Source organism: Bos javanicus, chromosome 23, assembly GCF_032452875.1.
Source record: "Bos javanicus breed banteng chromosome 23, ARS-OSU_banteng_1.0, whole genome shotgun sequence".
NCBI classification, from domain to species: domain Eukaryota; kingdom Metazoa; phylum Chordata; class Mammalia; order Artiodactyla; family Bovidae; genus Bos; species Bos javanicus.
The window spans coordinates 30,476,483-30,495,478 of NC_083890.1; the positions used below are offsets into that span (position 1 = coordinate 30,476,483).

Genomic DNA, 18,996 nt, shown 5'->3' on the forward strand with positions numbered 1-18,996 from the left:
TCAATCTTTACCAGCATCAGGATCTTTTCAAATGAGTCCGCTCTTCACATCAGGTGGCCAAAGTATTGGAGTTCCAGCTTCAGCATCAGTCCTTCCAATGAACATTCAGGACTGATTTCCTTTTGGATTGACTGGTTGGATCTCCTTGTAGTCCAAGGGACTCTCAAGAGTCTTCTCCAAGCCACAGTTCAAAAGGATTCAATTCTTCAGATGTTCACTTTTCTTTATAGTTCAACTCTCACTCCATTCATGGCTACTGGAAAAACCGTAGCTTTGACTAGATGAACTTTTGTTGACAAAATAATGCTTTTTAATATGCTGTCTAGGTTGGTCATAACTTTTCTTCCACGGAGCAAGTGTCTTTTAATTTCATGGTTGTAGTCACTACCTGCAGTGATTTTGGACCCAGAAAAATGAAGTCTGTCAGTTTCCATTGTTTCCCCTCTATTTTCCTTGAAATGCTGGGACCAGATGCCATGATCTTGGTTTTCTGAATGTTGAGTTTTAAGCCAACTTTTTCACTCTTCTCTTTCACTTTTACCAAGAGGCTCTTTAGTTCTTTGCTTTCTGCCATAAAGGTGGTGTCATCTGCATATCTGAGGTTATTGATATTTCTCCTGGCAATCTTGATTCCAGTTTGTGCTTCATCCAGCCTGGCATTTTGCATGATGTACTCTGCATATAAGTTAAATAAGCAGGGTGACAATATACAGCCTTGATGTACTTCTTTCCAGATTTGAAACCACTCTGTTGTTCCATGTTAAGTTCTAACTGTTGCTTCCTGACCTACATACAGATTTCCCAGGAGAAAGATAAGGTGGTCTGGTATTCACATCTCTTGAAGAATTTTCCACAGTTTGTTGTGATCCACACAGTCAAATGCTTTGGCATAGTCAATAAAGCAGAAATAGATGTTTTTCTGGAACTCTCTTGCTTTTTCCATGATCCAACGGATGTTAGCAATTTGATCTCTGGTTCCTCTGCCTTTTCGAAATCCAGCTTGAACATCTGGAAGTTCATGGTTCACGTACTGTTGAAGACTGGCTTGGAGAACTTTAAGCATTACTTTGCTAGTGTGTAGCTTAGTTGGTAAAGACTCTGCCTGCAATGCAGGAGACACAGGCTCGATCCCTCGGTCAGGAAGATCCCCTTAAAAAGGTAATGGCAACCCACTCCAGTATTCTTGCCTGGAGAATTCCATGGACAGAGGACTTGCCGGGCTACAGTCCATGGGATGGCAAAGAGTTGGACACGACTTTGTGACTAACTTTACTTTCCTTTTGCTAGTGTGTGAGATGAGTGCAATTGTGCGGTAGTTCGAGCATCCTTTGGCATTGCCTTTCTTTGGGATTGGAATGAAAACGGACCTTTTCCAGTCCTGTGGCCACTGCTGAGTTGTCCAAATTTGCTGGCATATTGAGTGCTGCACTTTCACAGCATCATTTTTCAGGATTTGAAATAGCTCCACTGGAATTTCATCACCTCCACTAGTTTGTTCATAGGGATGCTTCCTAAGGCCCATTTGACTTCACATTCCAGGATGTCTGGCTCTAGGTGAGTGATCACACCATCGTGATTATCCGGGTCATGAAGATCTTTTTTGTATAGTTCTGTGTATTCTTGCCACCGCTTCTTAATATCTTCTGCTTCTGTTAGGTCTGCTGCAGGGTTGGGGTCACTGGGTTTAGCAGTGTGTGCGTGGGACCGTTTGAAGGAGGTCACCATTATCTTCATTACCTCCACCATAGTTTGGCCCCAGAAAAACACCACGATATGAGGTGGTAGCGTGGCCGAGCGGTCTAAGGCGCTGGATTAAGGCTCCAGTCTCTTCGGGGGCGTGGGTTCGAATCCCACCGCTGCCAATCCTTTTAGGACTTCCCTGTAGCTCAAACAAAATGGGCTTCCCTGGTGGCTCAGAGGTTAAAGCATCTGCCCGCAATGCAGGAGACCTGGAGAAGAAAATGGCAACCCACTCCAGTATTCTTGCCTGGAGAATCCCACGGCCTGGTGGGCTATAGTCCATGGGGTCGCAAAGAGTTGGACACAACTGAGCGACTTCACTTTCCTGTAGCTCAAACGCTGAAGAATCTGCTCAAACGCTGAAGAACCCTGGGTTGGGAAGTTCCCCTGGAGAAGGTAATGGCAATCCACTCCAGTATTCTTGCCTGGAGAATCCCATAGACAGAGAATGCTGGCTGGCCACAGTCCGTAGGGTCGCCAAGGGTCGGACAAGACTGAGCAACTAACACACACACACAAATAACAGGGAGGGAACACAGCCCCACCCATCAACAGAAAATTGGAATAAAGATTTACAGAACATGGCCCAGCTCATCAGACCAGTTTCCTCCTCAGTCCCTCTCTCCCATCAGGAAGCTTCCATAAGCCACTTATCCTCCATCAGAGGGCAGACAGGCTGAAAAACTCCATCACAGAAAACTAACCAATCTGATCACATGGACCACAGTTCAGCGCAGTTCAGTCGCTCAGTCGTGTCCGACTCATTAACTACCCTATGAATCACAGCTCACCAGGCCCCCTGTCCATCACCAACTCCCCGAGTTCACTCAGACTAATGTCCATCGAATCGGTGATGCCTTCCAGCCACCTCATCCTCTGTCGTCCCCTTCTTCTCCTGCCCCCAGTCCTTCCCAGCATCAGAGTCTTTTCCAATGAGTCAACTCTTCGCATGAGGTGGCCAAAGTATTGGAGTTTCAGCTTTAGCATCAGTCCTTCCAATGAACACCCAGGACTGATCTTTAGGATGGACTGGTTGGATCTTCTTGCAGTCCAAGAGACTCTCAAGAGTCTTCTCCAACACCACAGTTCAAAGGTATCAATTCTTTGGCGCTCAGCCCTCTTCACAGTCCAACTCTCACATCCATACATGACCACAGGAAAAACCACAGCTTTGACTAGATGGGTCTTTGTTGGCAAAGTAATGTCTCTGCTTTTGAATATGCTTTCTAGGTTGGTCATAAGTTTCCTTCCAAGGAGTAAGCGTCTTTTAATTTCATGGCTGCAATCACCATCTGCAGTGATTCTGGAGCCCAGAAAAATAAAGTCTGACACTGTTTCCACTCTTTCCCCATCTATTTCCCATGAAGTGATGGGACCGGATACCATAATCCTCATTTTCTGAATGCTGAGCTTTAAGCCGACTTTTTCACTCTCCTCTTTCACTTTCATCAAGAGGCTTTTGAGTTCCTCTTCACTTTCCGCCATAAGGGTGGTGTCATCTGCATATCTGAGGTTATTGATATTTCTCCCGGCAATCTTGATTCCAGCTTGTGTTTCTTCCAGTCCAGCGTTTCTCATGATGTACTCTGCATAGAAGTTAAATAAGCAGGATGACAATATACAGCCTTGACGTACTCCTTATCCTATTTGGAACCAGTCTGTTGTTCCATATCCAGTTCTAACTGTTGCTTCCTGACCTGCATACAGATTTCTCAAGAGGCAGATCAGGTGGTCTGGTATTCCCATCTCTTTCAGAATTTTCCATAGTTTATTGTGATCCACACAGTCAAAGGCTTTGGCATAATCAATAAAGCAGAAATAGATATTTTTCTGGAACTCTCTTGCTTTTCCCACAATCCAGCAGATGTTGGCAATTTGATCTCTGGTTCCTCTGCCTTTTCTAAAAACCAGCTTGAACATCTGGAATTTTGTGGTTCATGTATTGCTGAAGCCTGGCTTGAAGAATTTTGAGCATTACTTCACTAGCGTGTGAGATGAGTGCACTTGTGCGGTAGTTTGAGCATTCTTTGGCATTGCCTTTCTTTGGGATTGGAATGAAAACGGACCTTTTCCAGTCCTGTGGCCACTGCTGAGTTTTCCAAATTTGCTGGCATATTGAGTGCAGCACTTTCACAGCATCATCTTCCAGGATTTGAAATAGCTCCACTGGAATTCCATCATCTCCACTAGCTTTGTTCATAGCGATGCTTTCTAAGGCCCACTTGACTTCACATTCCAGGATGTCTGGCTCTAGGTGAGTGATCACACCATCATGATTATCTTGGTCGTGAAGATCTTTTTTGTATAGTTCTGTGTATTCTTGCCACCTCTTAATATCTTCTGCTTCTGTTAGGTCCATACCATTTCTGTCCTTTACCGAGCTCATCTTTGCACGAAATGTGCCCTTGGTATCTCTAATTTTCTTGAAGAGACCTCTAGTCTTTCCCATTCTGTTGATTTCCTCTATTTCATTGCACTGATCGTTGAGGAAGGCTTTCTTTGTCTAACTCAATGAAATTATGAGCCATGCCCTGTAGGGCCACCCAAGACAGACGGGTAATGGTGGAGAGTTCTGACAAAATGTAGTCCACTGGAGAAATGAGTGGCAAACCACTTCAGTATTCTTGCCTTGAGAAGCCCATGAACAGTATGAACAGTAAAATGTCACTAGGAGTAGATATTTAATATTTGTCATAATAACATTAGTGATCCAGGGGATTTTTATAAAATGGTACTTACTTAAAATCTGGAAAACCAGTGGATTTTTATGGCACTCTCATGATTATGTGTGCATGTATTCAAAACAGAGCAACAGTTAAAATGCTGAAATCATTGATAATAGTGAGGGCTTTTGAAGTGGAGAAGCCTGAACCAGAGGCTACATTCTGCAGTCAAAGGGAAGGAAATAACATGGTGGAGTGGTGACAGGATCAGGGGAAAACACAGTGCCAGAGAAAGTTTTATTAGGAAGGTTTGCATATCAGAGTGAGGACGCTCCAGACAGGATCTGTAAGCAGTAACTATGCCTCTGCTGGAAGGAAAAGTCTTTAATATAATTCAACTATCCCGGTTTCAAGAACGCGATCCTAGAACATGTTTGGCTGAATCACCAGATACAAGGGATGGGCAGACAGAGTGGGTCTCAAGTCTCTTTGAGAAAGTGGAAGGAGTGTCTTTCCTGGTGAAGGTGACTTCACAATGGCATGGAATAGCTTGATAGGGTGCTTCTTGAGTGAAAATATTTACCTTGGGTAGAATGTGCCCCCTGAGTTAATTCAGAGAACAATCGGCAATTTTGTGCATCTGGTCAATGTCCAAATTTTTGAGGCAGGAGAGACGCAAGGTTCTCAGACTCCTGAAATAAAACTTTTACAGTGGCCAATCACTTTATGTGACAGTGTGGTTTCTTGGAAGTAGCCAATTGTTTGCAAAAAAAACATTAATTTTAACACAAACCAAACCACTCACCTCTTTTGTGACCAAGAATAACCTTTCTCTTTCTCTCAAATCTCTTGCTTTGCACTCAAGTCTCCCTCTACAACACTCTCCCCACACCACCCCCGGATTTAAGTGAGGCACAAAAGCTATTTTACTTCATAAACTGGATTGTATGATCAAATTCATGTTGATTCATCAAAATCTTTAATAGGACCACAAAGTTAAACTACTTGTAGGAAAAGGTAGAATTGCCCCTCAAGTACATAGCAACTGTCCTACATCTCTGAACATTAGTGTCCTAAATCTGTGTTCTTTGATGTTTCCATAAGTGCTTAGGACTCCAGCTATGTATCTCCATTAGCAACATTTTCAAAAGGTAATGCTCTCCCAAGCATACCCAGCAAGTAGACAGGACAAGTAGAAGGAGAAATAAGTTTTCCTGTACTCTTTTTACATCTTTCCTTTTAATAGGACAGGTCCTGTCCTTTTAAACAGGATGGGACCATTTAGCACATCTGCATGGTGAATGAGCACCTCCTGCCTTCTCATCTCAAGCCTGACACTGGTGAACATCCACTCTGAGTCTCTTAGAAGAGGGCAAGGACACAAGAGAGTGGCTTGCCTCTTTGGCTGGGGCATTCGCTTCCATACCTGTCATCATGGCCAGCCTTATTTGTCTGTGATCAGTGCATTTCAGAGGGCCTTGTGTCCAGGAAATTATGCAGCCAGTCTCTCCTTCATCTCACCACTGGAGAATCTTGTGTTCTTCATGACAGAGGAGGAATTGTGTTCCCCAAAGTACTAGGGCAAGTTCACTTCAGATTTCCCAGCCTCTTAATTTTAAACTTTCTCCAAATCCAGGGAAAACTCCATTGAACTGATTCCTGAAGCTAGTTTGATGGAAGATGAGGTGGGGGCATAGTCTAAGTGATTTTCCTGCTCTCTGAACTCTAATTTTCCCCAGTAGTTAATTTTTTGTGTAGTAAAGACCTTAGTCAACGTAGGAGTGATTTCTCAGTGAGTACAGTGGATGGTTTTAAAAGGCGGACAAATCTGAAACAGAAAAACAGATATAAAATATTAACATATATATGGAATCTAGAAAAATGATACCGATGAACCTATTTGCAGAGAAGGAATGGAGACGCGGATGTAGAGAGCGGACTTGTGGACACAGCAGGGCAAGGAGAGAATGGGAGGAACTGAGAAAGTAGCATTGACGTATGCGTACTGTCCTGTGTCAAATGGATAGCTAGTGAGGCATTGCTATATAACACAGGGAGCCCAGCCTGGCGCTCTGTGATTACCTGGGGAGAGTAGGGGGAGGGGGGAACGGACGATCAAAACGGAGGGGAAACATATATAATTATTACTGATTCCCCTCTTTGTATAGCAGAAACCCACACAACTTTGTAAAGCAACATTCTCCAATTAAAAAATAAAAACTGGACAGATAAATTTGAACAAAATTGCCAGAGTTATGAGTGACAAATTTCCCGAGAGCCATTTTGGTTAGCGTCAGAGAAATGCCACACAAGAAATTCCAGCTGGAGGTGCCGGGGATTGAACCCGGGGCCTCGTGCATGCTAAGCACGCGCTCTACCACTGAGCTACACCCCCTACACTTACAACCTCTTTATGAAAAATAATCGAATGGCAATAGCTATCTGCATTATTTTTCAGGAACCGTAGCCCAGTACAACCTAGTTATCTTCTGGAGAATCTTGTCCATGTTTTTGCCCTCCTCACATGGAGCTCTTGGCTCTACGAGAGTATGAAGAGCTAGGAACCAGAGTAACATCTACTGACTTGCAGTGGTTTATTCTATTCTACTCTAAGGATATAGTTGAATTAAATAAGGTTCCTTACAACATTAAAGAAGACACTAAGTATTGTTCTGAAGATTATAAATTTACTTCCCTTGTGGCTCAGATGGTTAGGAATCTGCCTGCAATGGGGGGAAACCTGGGTGTGATCCCTGGTTTGATCCCTGGGTTGGGAAGATTCTCTGGGGAAGGGAACAAGTCCCCAGTAGAACTGCCTGGAGAATTCCATGGACAGAGGAGCCTGGCAGGCTACAGTCCATGGAGTCGCAAAGAGTCAGACACAATTGAGCGACTTTCACTTTCAGTAACAAAGTATCTAGGGAAGAAATCTGTAAACTGGAAAATGTCAGTAAGATTTGTTTTACAAATCATGGATAAATCAGAAATTTGAAGAACTTATTCCGGACAAAATGATTGACTGGAATTACTGGGCATGAGTGAGGAGGTGGCCAGCATAAAAGGATGCCCAAACCTAAGGGGTGGATATTTCCACCTTTTTCTTGTTTTATGCCATCTAATTAATTGCTTTCAAACTTTTCTTAAATCTAGGAACAAGTTTACTTGAACTGAATCAAGATGCGTTTTCTAGTGAGTGCTAGATAATGAGCATCATTTACATACCACCAGGTGTAGGAAGGTTTGAGTTTTGAGACATTGAAACTTGGTGGGTTTCCCAAGAGCAAGTTGAAATCCTGCTCACAGAACTCTAGGTTGAATTCTGACCATGGTCAATATGACATATTTGTGGGTTTTTTTTTCCCCCCCGAGCTTTCAAAATTAAAAAAAAAAAAATGGTGCCTTTAAGATATAGCTGGGGACAAAAAGTGGATAATATTATAGTAATAGCAACAGGTTACATTACGTGATTATATCACCTCCTTGATAAATAGACTCCCCAAGAGGTGAAGTAACTAACTGCCAACGGCTCACAGCCAACAAGTAGCAGGGCAAGTTTCAAAGCCAGGCAGACTTCCTGTAGAGCACCTGCTCCACATCTTTTCTTCTGAGATGGGAATCCTGAAGTCAAAAGGCAACTTGAGATTAGTCTGGATTTATTCCTCTTTGAAAATGTCATCACTTATAGGGAAAGAAGTAGTCCTACATAATTAATGTTGAGCAGTTTCCAATTCTCTGGGGAAATGGGAAAGCAAGAAAGCAATGAACTCACAATACTCACCATGAAATAAAATACCTCAAGTCCAGCATTATGGTCTGCAAACCCTGCTGTGACATTTTGTAGGGGACATGACAGCTCTGGTTTTGAGATGGCTAAAGGAATGGAAGACAGAAGAGAGGGGAAAACAAAGCATTCCTGAGAGCTGGGTATTTATTATAGCATCTCTTTCAAATGGGATTTTCCCTGCCATAAAGAGAATGCAAAGAAGCTTTGCACTAGGATAATATCTATCAAATGAATTAGTTAAATGTATGTCCAGTAGCTAGATCTATAGATTACGATAGCTCACTAGGTAAGCTTCCAGAATTTTTTAATTGGGGAAACAAAGTTCAAATCCCTAGGGGCTGAGGTCCTTCTGTTTGAATTTATTCTCCAGTTATTTCTAACTGGCAAAAGTCTACTGAAATCTTGCCTGCTCCTAAAGTTGTATTTACAGTGAGATTCCCTCCTTAGTGGTTGGTAAACTATTGCCAGGGAGACAATAATGGTTTGGGAACATTAAAAGGTTGAATAAATAAAATGAAAACTAGTATTAGTTGACACATGAAGTTTATATGAAGTTCAAATGTCAGTGTCCGTATATAAAGTTTTATTAGAACACAAGCACTTCATTTACACATCTTCTATGGCTGCTTTCAAGCTACAACAGAGTGGCTGCAACAGAGACGATAAGTGGCACCCTTTTCTCTTCCCACTGCTGCTGTTCACGCTATACATCACAGTGATTCAGTGACCGTTGCCCAAGTTTTTCAGCGTCATTATTGCATAATATTTTATTATTTTTTAAAATCAGTAGTGCTTACTGCTCACAGGGTATTAATATGTTGGAGTACTATGTAAACTTAAAGAGGTCATAAGATACCTTTATTACCTTGGCAAAAAAAAAAAAAAGTTGAAAATCTAAAAGTGAGCTTCAGTTATGAACTCCTCCATGACTGAAATGTGACACATATTTAACATGCTAACGGAATACACTGTATTAACTCAAAAGACTAGTTTGCCGAAACCCGGGATTGAACCAGGGACCTTTAGATCTTCAGTCTAACGCTCTCCCAACTGAGCTATTTCGGCCACTTGAAATAACAGCCTTTGACTTCTATTTTTTAATAATTAGATTGTCTTCAGCTTTTTTTTGGATTTCAAATTCTTTAAGCCTGATGGTCTAGTTGTCCAATATACTTGCCTGCCCAGAAAGAACTGGACTCTTTCTTCCATATTTGCTGCTTGGATGAAGTTCCCTCTGGTGTGGGATGGTAGGTGGAGCAGGGAGGCAGAAGAGAGGTAATAGCAATTCACTGGAAAATCTTTCGGCTTCTCCACATCCTGTCAGTTGACCCAGACCGAGTTCAGAAACTAAAAGAACATAAAGGTAGTTTTTTTTTTTTTTTGGGGGGGGGGTGTCTCTTACTTTTCTCTTCCTCTTGATCCTCCTTCTTTGAAAGTCTCCAAAAATGCTGAGAAATGGAATCCAATAACTCCATAAGTTTGGAAAAATATATATGTACAGTAAGTCCCCTATATGCAAACTTTCAAAGATGCCAATATGCATTCCATCAATGTCAGACATGAGTGCTATTGCAGCTGCCCCTCCACCTCCTATTGCTGATGATCCTTCCACTCGACTCTATCCCACCTCTTCTCCCTCCTCCAGGCAATAACTCTTCTTGCCTGTTCACTTGATGCCAGCCCCCTGTATGCCAGCTGTTGTACTGTACTACTATACTATACTATAAGATTAAAAATGTTTTAATTTTTTGTTTTTATGTGTTCTTTGTGTGAAAAATATTATAAGCCTATAACAGTATGGTACTATATAGTGATTGTATTAGTTGAGTACCTAGGCTAACTTTGTTGGACTTACAAACAAATTGGACTTACCAACTCACTCTCAAAACAGAACTCATTCATATACATAAACATTACCAGACTACATACTCATCACAATAATTCTCAACTGATGGGAAAGCAACTGTTACAAAAATTAGAAAATTTAAAATGGCATATCTCGTTACAACAGACTTTCTTCACAAAAAATCAATAGTTAAATTTTTTATTTAAAAAGTTCTACACAATTTAAAAGGTTACTTTCCAATTTAAGTTATTACAAAGTGAAAGTGTTAGTCACTCAGTCTGTCCAACTCTTTGCGATCCCATAGACTGTAGCTCATCAGGCTCCTCTGTTCATGGAATTCTCCAGGCAAAAAATAATGAAGGGGATTACCACATTTTTCTCCAGGGGATCTTCTTGACCCAGTAATTGAAGCATGGTCTCCTACATTGCGGTCAAGTTCCTTACTTCCTGAGCCATGAGCTTTGTTCCCCTGGAACCTTTATTACACTCAAATTTGTACCTCCCACTCCCGAACCCTACTACTGCCCTTCCCTCCACCTGGAAACTACTAGTTTGTTCTCTATATCTATGAAGTAACATCAATAGTTGATTTTTTAAACAAGACAAATGATTTGACTTTGACTCCAGATACCAGTATTATTTAGTTGTTTATTCAAGGAGCCAGTGCCAGTTTAAAGTGACAAGAAATAATCTGTGTGAGTAGTCTTCCTGGAAAAAACTTCAAGTGAGACTATTTTGTGAGAAGTTGAACAAACGATTCATTACAACATGGAGTGAAATCTGCTACAATAGTTTAGAACTGGTTGCAGCTAATAAATAAAGGTTTATTTGAACAAGTTTTAAAACTTGTGGGAAATGTAGGTCACAATAAGTGACCTACAAATAAGTAGACATTCCCTGCCTTTAACAGACATCCCTGGCTCAGACAGTAAAAGAAATCTGCCTACAATGTGGGAGACCTGGGTTCAATCCCTGGGTAGGGAAGATTCCCTGGAGAAGGAGATGGCAATCCACTCCAGTACTCTAGCCTGGAAAATCCCATGGACGGAGAAGCCTGGTAGGCTACAGTCCGTGGGGTCACAAAGAGTCGGACACAACTGAATGACTTCACTTTCACTTTTCCTGCCTTTATTCAGATACTTGTAAACTTTTGAATGTCATAGGTCATCGAACAAAGAGGTATCAGTGGAATCAATCGTTGCCATTTTTGAAAATTTATCAGTCATATAAAATGAAATCTTTGGCATACCCTGCCAAGTCACTTGGCAAATAAGTCATAAGCCTTAGTTCAGGGCTAAGATTAAAGCCCTGGAGGTGCTGGAGTTGAACCCAGGGCATCGTGCATGCTAAACACTGTGCTCTATCACTGAGCTACATCCCCTGCAGAAGGTGTCTAGGATATTCCATATGGCAAGTTGCCACTATCCCTGGATCAGGGAAGAGCCCTGGGAAGATTCCTTGGAGAAGGGAATGGCTACCCACTCCAGTATTCTTGCCTGGAGAATTCCATGGACAGAGCCTGGCGTGCTACAGTGCATAGGGTTGCAAAGAGTTGGACATGACTGAATGACTAACTGGGGAGATTTAAGTTACCCTGCTGTTTCTGAAGGAGAAAGCAATGGCAACCTACCCCAGTACTCTTGCCTGGAAAATCCCATGGATGGAAGAGCCTGGTGGGCTGCAGTCCATGGGGTCGCTGAGAGTCGGACACAACTGAGCGACTTCACTTTCACTTTTCACTTTCATGCATTGGAGAAGGAAGCGGCAACCCACTCCAGTGTTCTTGCCTGGAGAATCCCAGGGACGGGGGAGCCTGGTGGGCTGCCATCTATGGGGTCGCACAGAGTCGGACACGACTGAAGCAACTTAGCAGCAGCAGCAGCTGTTTCTGAAACCCTCAAGAGAAGAGACTTTGCTTTCTGAATTGAAAAATGTCTGAATACAAAAGAGATCTTTCATAAGCAGAGGACCCTCCACGGACTGCTGCTAGCTGACTTCCTGAGTGGCAGTTCCTGTCCACCACCAAGCATACATCAGGATGAAATATTCTGTTGAATCTTCAACTTCTTTTCTGTCTGCAACGCTCTTAGAAAAATATAAAAGATAGTGGAGGGGAATACAAAGGCCAGTGCCATGAAAACTACTCAGGAAATTTAGGTACATGTGAGGAGATAAGAGTGAAGTGTAACTAATATGGATATGAATTGAAGAGCCTAGTCAGTCATAACTAAACCACTGTGCCTATCATCTTTGAAATGCAGAAGCAGCATTCTGTCCAGGACACTGCAAATCTAGCTCTGAGACCCTTAAGGACAGAAGACAGGAAAGAAGATTAGAAAAGATGCTCCCGTCGATATTGTGCCTGTTTCAGACAGAATGTTTTTCCACAAGACGGTGAACATGAAGGAAGCCAAAAAGAAAAGTTCTTTATAAGACCTCCCCACACCTGGGTAGGTCCTCAAAATCTATCTGTCCCTGGGGCACAAATAAGTTGATGTTTCCTGCCTTTATTCAACTGTGCATCATTGTCAACCCAAACGCATATACTTTTTTTGTTTAGTTTGTTTTAAGGAAATCCTGTCATAAGTGGAAGAGGGCAGGAAATCATGTAATTTTAAAAAACTTCTCTAAATGACTGAAAATCAGCAAGGTTCAGCTGTTCCTAGACTAATGTCAGAGAACTGGAGAGTTGAGAGGGGACGGAGAGGAGAGAGGGGGTGGGGAGGAGAGAGCATCCCGGACGGAGAGTGGGGAGGGGAAGACAGCTGCGGGGAAAGAAGAAGCAGCCAAGCCAGGGCCCGAAAACGAGGACACAAGAAGAAAGTTTGGGAATGAGCATTATACACCACTGATACTCGGACAAGGGAGAATGTGGATGTATCCGAAGTCTTTGTCTCTTCTGCATGTCGACAGGTTCGCCGCAAGAGGGGTCTTCCCTATTCTAAGCGAAGTAGGTGGAAACCTATGTCCTACGAGAATCTGGTTTGTTTTGTTCCAGTTATCGTAGTTTGAAAGATACTAGTTGCTCTTTTCCTCGCTGGATAAACAGGTTGAGCACTTTGGAGGGCCCTTGTGTAGCTCAATTTTTGTTTGCGGTGCAGTACTGCCGGAAATTCCCTGGAGTTTTGGCAACCCACTCCAGTATTCTTGCCTGGGAAATCCCATGGACAGAGGAGCCTGGCGAGATACAGTTTATGGGGTCGCAAAAAGAGCTGGACACGACTGAGCGACTAAGTATGCACGCACGCACTGCAGGAATTGATAGCTTTATATAGAGCAACTGGAAAGCCACGTCTGGATTCCTGCGTGACTGTAGTGACAGCAATGTTGAGCGTAGAAGCAGGGTCCGCGGGGACTTTGGGCTTATGTATCTGAGGCAGCAGATTTTTTAGCACACTAGCTTTGGAATGTGAGGGGCAAATGAGAAAGAAATGTAAGCCGGACAACAAACTAACACTTTTAAATACAAGTCCAAGAATACAAGTGTCAGCACCTTGGATAGCGCCTCAAACTTTTGACCTGAGGGTCGAGCGTTTAAATGTCTGAGCGAAGATTCTTTAGCTCTTCCATTCTTGTTTCTTACTCTTACGCAGAAGTCTCCTGAAACCCAGTTTTCTTCTAGAGATCTTTTGGGACATTTTCAGTGTTCTCTACTGCTTTTATACTACACTTCTCCCAGTGGGAGTTCTGAAGAGCCACAGTTTGAACAGAGAAAGTCTATTCAAACGATTACAGTCTGTCCTCCTCTAGATCTTTGTTTTAAGCACAAATGGTATTTCCGTCAAAGATGCATGAGAATCAGAAGTATCTGGCTTCACTTTGGCCATTCCTGAAGTCATCATGCAATACTGTTAGCTAAGAATAGTAGAGGTGGGGGCAGGCATCCTAGCTGTGATTGCTCAAAATGGCTAGAGAGAAGATGGCTAAGAAAAACATGGACAAATGGTTTGAGTACACCCGCACGAATTATATCATTGTATTCCAAAGTTGCAAAGAAAACTGTGGCACAAGAACAAGGCAGGAAACTTTGATTGACTCATTCAAAAGACCAAAGGCAGCAAAGACAAAAATGACAACAATAATAAACAAGCCAAAAAACTCTCCTCGATGGCTTACTGAGGTCTCCAATAAAGGCTCTCAAGTGGAGGTGCCGGGGATTGAACCCGGGGCCTCGTGCATGCTAAGCACGCGCTCTACCACTGAGCTACACCCCCTCGCATACCTACGCTGCTTTCTTATGCAAATTACTCATGTGTTCTCTAACATCAATAACTTCCTTAATATGGATGCTAAATTATTTCATTTAACTTAATTTTTGCCACATGTTCATCCAACATTTCCCAGCCAGCATCTTTGATGAAATGTTTCATTTCTAGCATCTCCATTACTATCCTATTTCACTTTTCTAAACCGTGCTGCACAAAATTTCCCCACTTTCCCTTACTTTTTCTGCTCAATAGCAAAGTTAAATTCGTAACATTTTACTCCAAGGGCCTCATCATCACTGTTGAAGTCTGTCTTCCCAAGGAACACAGAAGGAAAATAAAAAGGAAGATCTGGCTCACACAGGATCTCTCGAACCTGAGGCAACAAGCACAACAGACTCACATTATCAGGCTTGAGGACCCAGTGACATTGGCAGCATCATTGAGGAGCACGAAGGGGAAAGAACAGAAAGAGAAGGAAAAGCAAAAGTAAGACGTTCTCAGTCAATTATCTTTTAGAAGACATTATTCTTTCAACTGTTCGGGTTAATGAAAGAGTTGTGAACCGAGGAGAAGCAAACCTATCCAGGGATGATCTCTTCTCTGTGCTTCTCTACTCTTCTACCACCAACCATAATTATATTGTACAGTCACCAGAAATAGTAGGCAATGGATCATTATTCTTTCTGATCAAGTAAACTAATGTTAAGGCTTTTACTTTGGGTGGAGTGGGCTGCCTAGAGCTCTTGTAAATTAATTCACAAGACAATAAGTGATTTTGCCTCACTCACCAAATCTTCAGTAATGTCTAATACGAATGAAACATCCTGGCAAGGTCGGGGGTGTAGCTCAGTGGTAGGGCGCGTGCTTAGCATGCACAAGGCCCCGGGTTCAATCCCCGGCACCTCCACTTAGGTATATCTATTTACTGAGGACCGCTACTAATGAAAAAGGTACTGAACGGTAGCAGGTGGTTTGTGAATCTTCAACTGTTACGGTCTACCCAAAATAGCGTCACTCATCCCTCCATGAGTTTTGAAAGAGGATCAGGTATTTGTCATGAGGAATTAGACCCCTCAGTAATTTACACAAGTTAGCTCACCGCACATTGGGAAAGTTAAGGATTTTATGCTATCAAGCTTTCCTTGACATAACTCAATACACCCCTCAATACACTGATTCGTATCTCTTTAAATAAAATCATGCCTTTTATTCATAAATTCCAATCACAAAGAAACACCAGAAAAATCATGTAAAGACTTTGGAGTTCAAATTAAAATTATCAGTGGAATAGAGGGGGAGCAAAATGTCCCTGTGTCCGGAGGCTGGCCATAACAGTGAAAAGACCCACTCTCACTTCCTCTCTCTGATTCGTGTATCCATGGATCCTGATGAGAGAAATACATTGCCATTAGTCACTGATGAAGAGTATTTACCATATCCTGGATATCATTACATGGCCTCCCTCACCAAAAGTATTGTCTCTTAGCTCATACCATAACTAAGTATTCAAAAGGTCATTCCACCATCCAATCAGGTTATTTGCTTCAGGGTTAGCGGCCTTATGGTGAGGCCAGTGAATTCCAGAATATTAGCCTATTGCCGATTTTTTTTTTTTTTTCCTATCGGAGAAGGCGATGGCACCCCACTCCAGTACTCTTGCCTGGAAAATCCCATGGACGGAGGAGCCTGGTAGGCTACAGTCCATGGGGCCGGTAGGAGTCGGATACGACTGAACGACTTCACTTTCACTTTTCACTTTCATGCATTGGAGAAGGAAATGGCAACCCACTGCAGTGTTCTTGCCTGGAGAATCCCAGGGACAGAGGAGCCTGGTGGGCTTCCGTCTATGGGGTCGCACAGAGTCGGACACGACTGAAGCGACTTAGCAGCAGCAGCCGCCGATTTTTTTTTTTTTTTTCACCTATAAACTGGCTTCTTGTCTCAGAAACAATGGTGTAGGTGCTGTTGAATAAGACATTCAGTAAATTCGTGGCTGGTGGTTTTGGCAGAAGCATTGGGGGACATGAAGGGAAATCTATATATAGAATAAGTGTCTATTCCAGTGAGATTAGATATACATTGTGCCCCTAATACAGAAGTGGTCAAATGTAAGGAACCTGACACCAGGGTAGGTAGTTGTTCCCCAGTGGAATCATAGCCCCCAAGTGAGGGCTCAAAGTTTGTGATGTTGGTAGTTTAGTCCCTTAGTAGTAGTTTAAACTACATTATTTTGGTGCACAGAAGTCTATGTTGCTTCATTCATTACTAGAGATATGTAAGTCAAAACTACAATAAGGCATCACCTCATACCAGTCAGAATGGCTATCATCAAAAAAATGTACAAACAATAAATGCTGGAGAGGGTGTGGAGAAAAGGGAACCCCCTTGCACTGTTGGTAGAATGTAAATTGATACAGCCACTATGGAGAACAGTATGGAGATTCCTTAAAAAGCTAAGAATAAAACTTCCATATGACCTAACAATCCCACTACTGGGCATATACCCTGAGGAAACCAAAATTGAAAAAGACACACATACCCCAATGTTCACTGCAGTACTATTTATAATAGCTGGGACATAAAAGAAACCTAGATGTCCGTTGACAAATGAATGGCTAAAGAAGATTTAGTACATATAAAAAATGGAATATTACTCAGCCATAAAAAGGAACTCATTTGACCCAGTTCTAATGAGATGGATGAACCTACAGTCCATCATACAGAGTGAAGTAAATCAGAAAGAGAAAAACAAATATCATATATTAATGCATGTACATGGAATATAGAAGGATGGTACTGATGAATCTATTTGCAAGGCATCAGTGGAGACGAAAACATAGAGAACAGACTTGTGGACACAGTTGGCAAAGGAGAAAATTAAGAGGGTAGCACTGAAATGTATTCTTTACTGTATGTAAAATGGATAGTGGTGTTGCCCAAATGGTCTGGGAGCGAGCGATGAGAATGAAGACAGAACACGAAATCTGGTGCAACAGGTCAGGGGACCTGCAGCCTCTATTGGACTGAGGTGCAGAGTCCACTCTGAGTCTAGCTTTTATTCCTAATTGCAGACTACAAGACTTTTTTGATCTTATCTTTCCCAAGACACTATGCTGACATAGTCCAGAGCTCCTTGTTTTCACCCCAGGCCGTTCTCTTTTGGGCTAGTCTTGGGAACGATCAGCAAGTGCGTAGGCAGCATTCATGTCTGATGCCAATCTGGTGTTCCAAGGTCCATTCTTTCATGATCCAGTCATACTTCCTTCTGAGTCTGGCCTTGGGGTTTGTAACAAGGAGATTATTCTTAAGAAAAACATGAAAAATAATCATTAACACGGTTTCTTAATATATGCTGTTTTTCCAGGTGCTATTTCTGTGGAATTTCTCAAGGCTGTGAAAGGACATTATTAGGAATTCCCACTACATATTGGGAACTTGCTGTAGGATGCAGGGAGCTCAAACTGATGCTTTGTGACAACCTAGAGGGGTGGGATGGGGTGGGGTGTGGGAAGGAGGTTCAAGAGGGAGGGGATGTGTGTATACCTGTAGCTGATTCATGTTGATATATGGCAGAAACACAATATTGTAAAGCAACTATCCTCCAATTAAAATTTTAAAATTAAAATAAGTATGAATAAAAATTAAAATACATATGTAGAACCAAAAAAAAGTAGTCTGCATTGCTGAGCCTATATATGACCTCTGTTCTTGTCATCATGGTTACTTTGTTCACAAGCTCATTGGGCAAGTACAGTGGTGGCCAAGGAGAAGCTTCCAGACATCAACAGAATGTGTCATTGTGTTCAACTGCCTCCAAGGAGGTTGCTCTCTGTAGAGCATTTACTTGAAAACAAATATCCTTAGGCTCTGCACATTTGGGGGATTCTGTCTACCCGCCTATTTACCAGACCTCTCTGTCACCACTTTTGCAGTTTTCTCTCAATAATTTTCTCTCCAAGCCCCTAATCACCTGCCAAACTATTAGCCACCTCTCATTAACTAGTGTAGATATCTACCCTACATCTGTCCTTCCAAGCAAAATGAACAGTCACATACCCTGCTTGAAGTAATGCCTACTGAGAGGGTTTACCTTCACTGGCCTACAGGTTCTATGGAAGCCGCTCACACTTGTGTGGTCCCAGTATATGAGCAGAATCATCTATAAACCAGATCTGGTTTTTCTTTTTCTTCTTTGGTTATCAGGAGTTCCCTGTGAAGTTCTGGATGTGGGTTGAAGAATAGAGGATTGTACCAAGTGTAGGAGCCATGGGAATATGAGCTACTTTCTCACGAAAATGACTCAAAAGCCTTGCTTCATATATTCTGTTTCTACTTGAAAATGAAATGATGCTGTGCACTATTTATTACCTCACAATGCTAAATGATTTCCTTGCCTGAATCACAAAGGAGTGAATCAAAAACTGATTTGGTCATAGTTTCAATTTTATTTTTGAAGAAAATTTTGTGAAGAAATTCTGTTGTGATGAGATTTGTCATTTCAAATTTTCTAACTTTGTGACAGTTGCTTTCCTGTCAGTTGGGACTACTGGCTGAAGTGGTTAGTCTGATAATGTTTATGTATGCGGTATTCTTTTGGCAAATTCACAGCATCATTGGCTTTTATTTCTCACCATTTTTGGAGATTGTGAGAGATGAAAGAATGAAAAAAAAGAGAGAGAAATAAGAGCTACCAATAACATTTTTCTTAGTTTCCTTTAGTTTCTGAGCTGTGTCTAGGTCAACTGACAGGACGCA

At 42.1% G+C, this 18,996-nt stretch overlaps 5 non-coding genes across 5 annotated transcripts; 2 read left to right on the forward strand and 3 right to left on the reverse strand.

The window, feature by feature from the left end:
* Nucleotides 1-1,780: 1,780 nt before the first annotated feature.
* TRNAL-AAG (transfer RNA leucine (anticodon AAG)) lies at nucleotides 1,781-1,862 on the forward strand. Its single transcript has one exon. It is a non-coding gene; the product is annotated as a tRNA-Leu (tRNA).
* A 4,864-nt stretch (nucleotides 1,863-6,726) lies between these two features.
* TRNAA-AGC (transfer RNA alanine (anticodon AGC)) lies at nucleotides 6,727-6,798 on the reverse strand. The gene has a single exon. It is a non-coding gene; the product is annotated as a tRNA-Ala (tRNA).
* Nucleotides 6,799-9,179: 2,381 nt separating this feature from the next.
* Nucleotides 9,180-9,252, reverse strand: TRNAF-GAA (transfer RNA phenylalanine (anticodon GAA)). The gene has a single exon. It is a non-coding gene; the product is annotated as a tRNA-Phe (tRNA).
* Nucleotides 9,253-14,175: 4,923 nt separating this feature from the next.
* On the reverse strand, nucleotides 14,176-14,247 carry TRNAA-AGC (transfer RNA alanine (anticodon AGC)). Its single transcript has one exon. It is a non-coding gene; the product is annotated as a tRNA-Ala (tRNA).
* An 829-nt stretch (nucleotides 14,248-15,076) lies between these two features.
* On the forward strand, nucleotides 15,077-15,148 carry TRNAA-AGC (transfer RNA alanine (anticodon AGC)). Its single transcript has one exon. It is a non-coding gene; the product is annotated as a tRNA-Ala (tRNA).
* The last annotated feature ends 3,848 nt before the right edge of the window (nucleotides 15,149-18,996 follow it).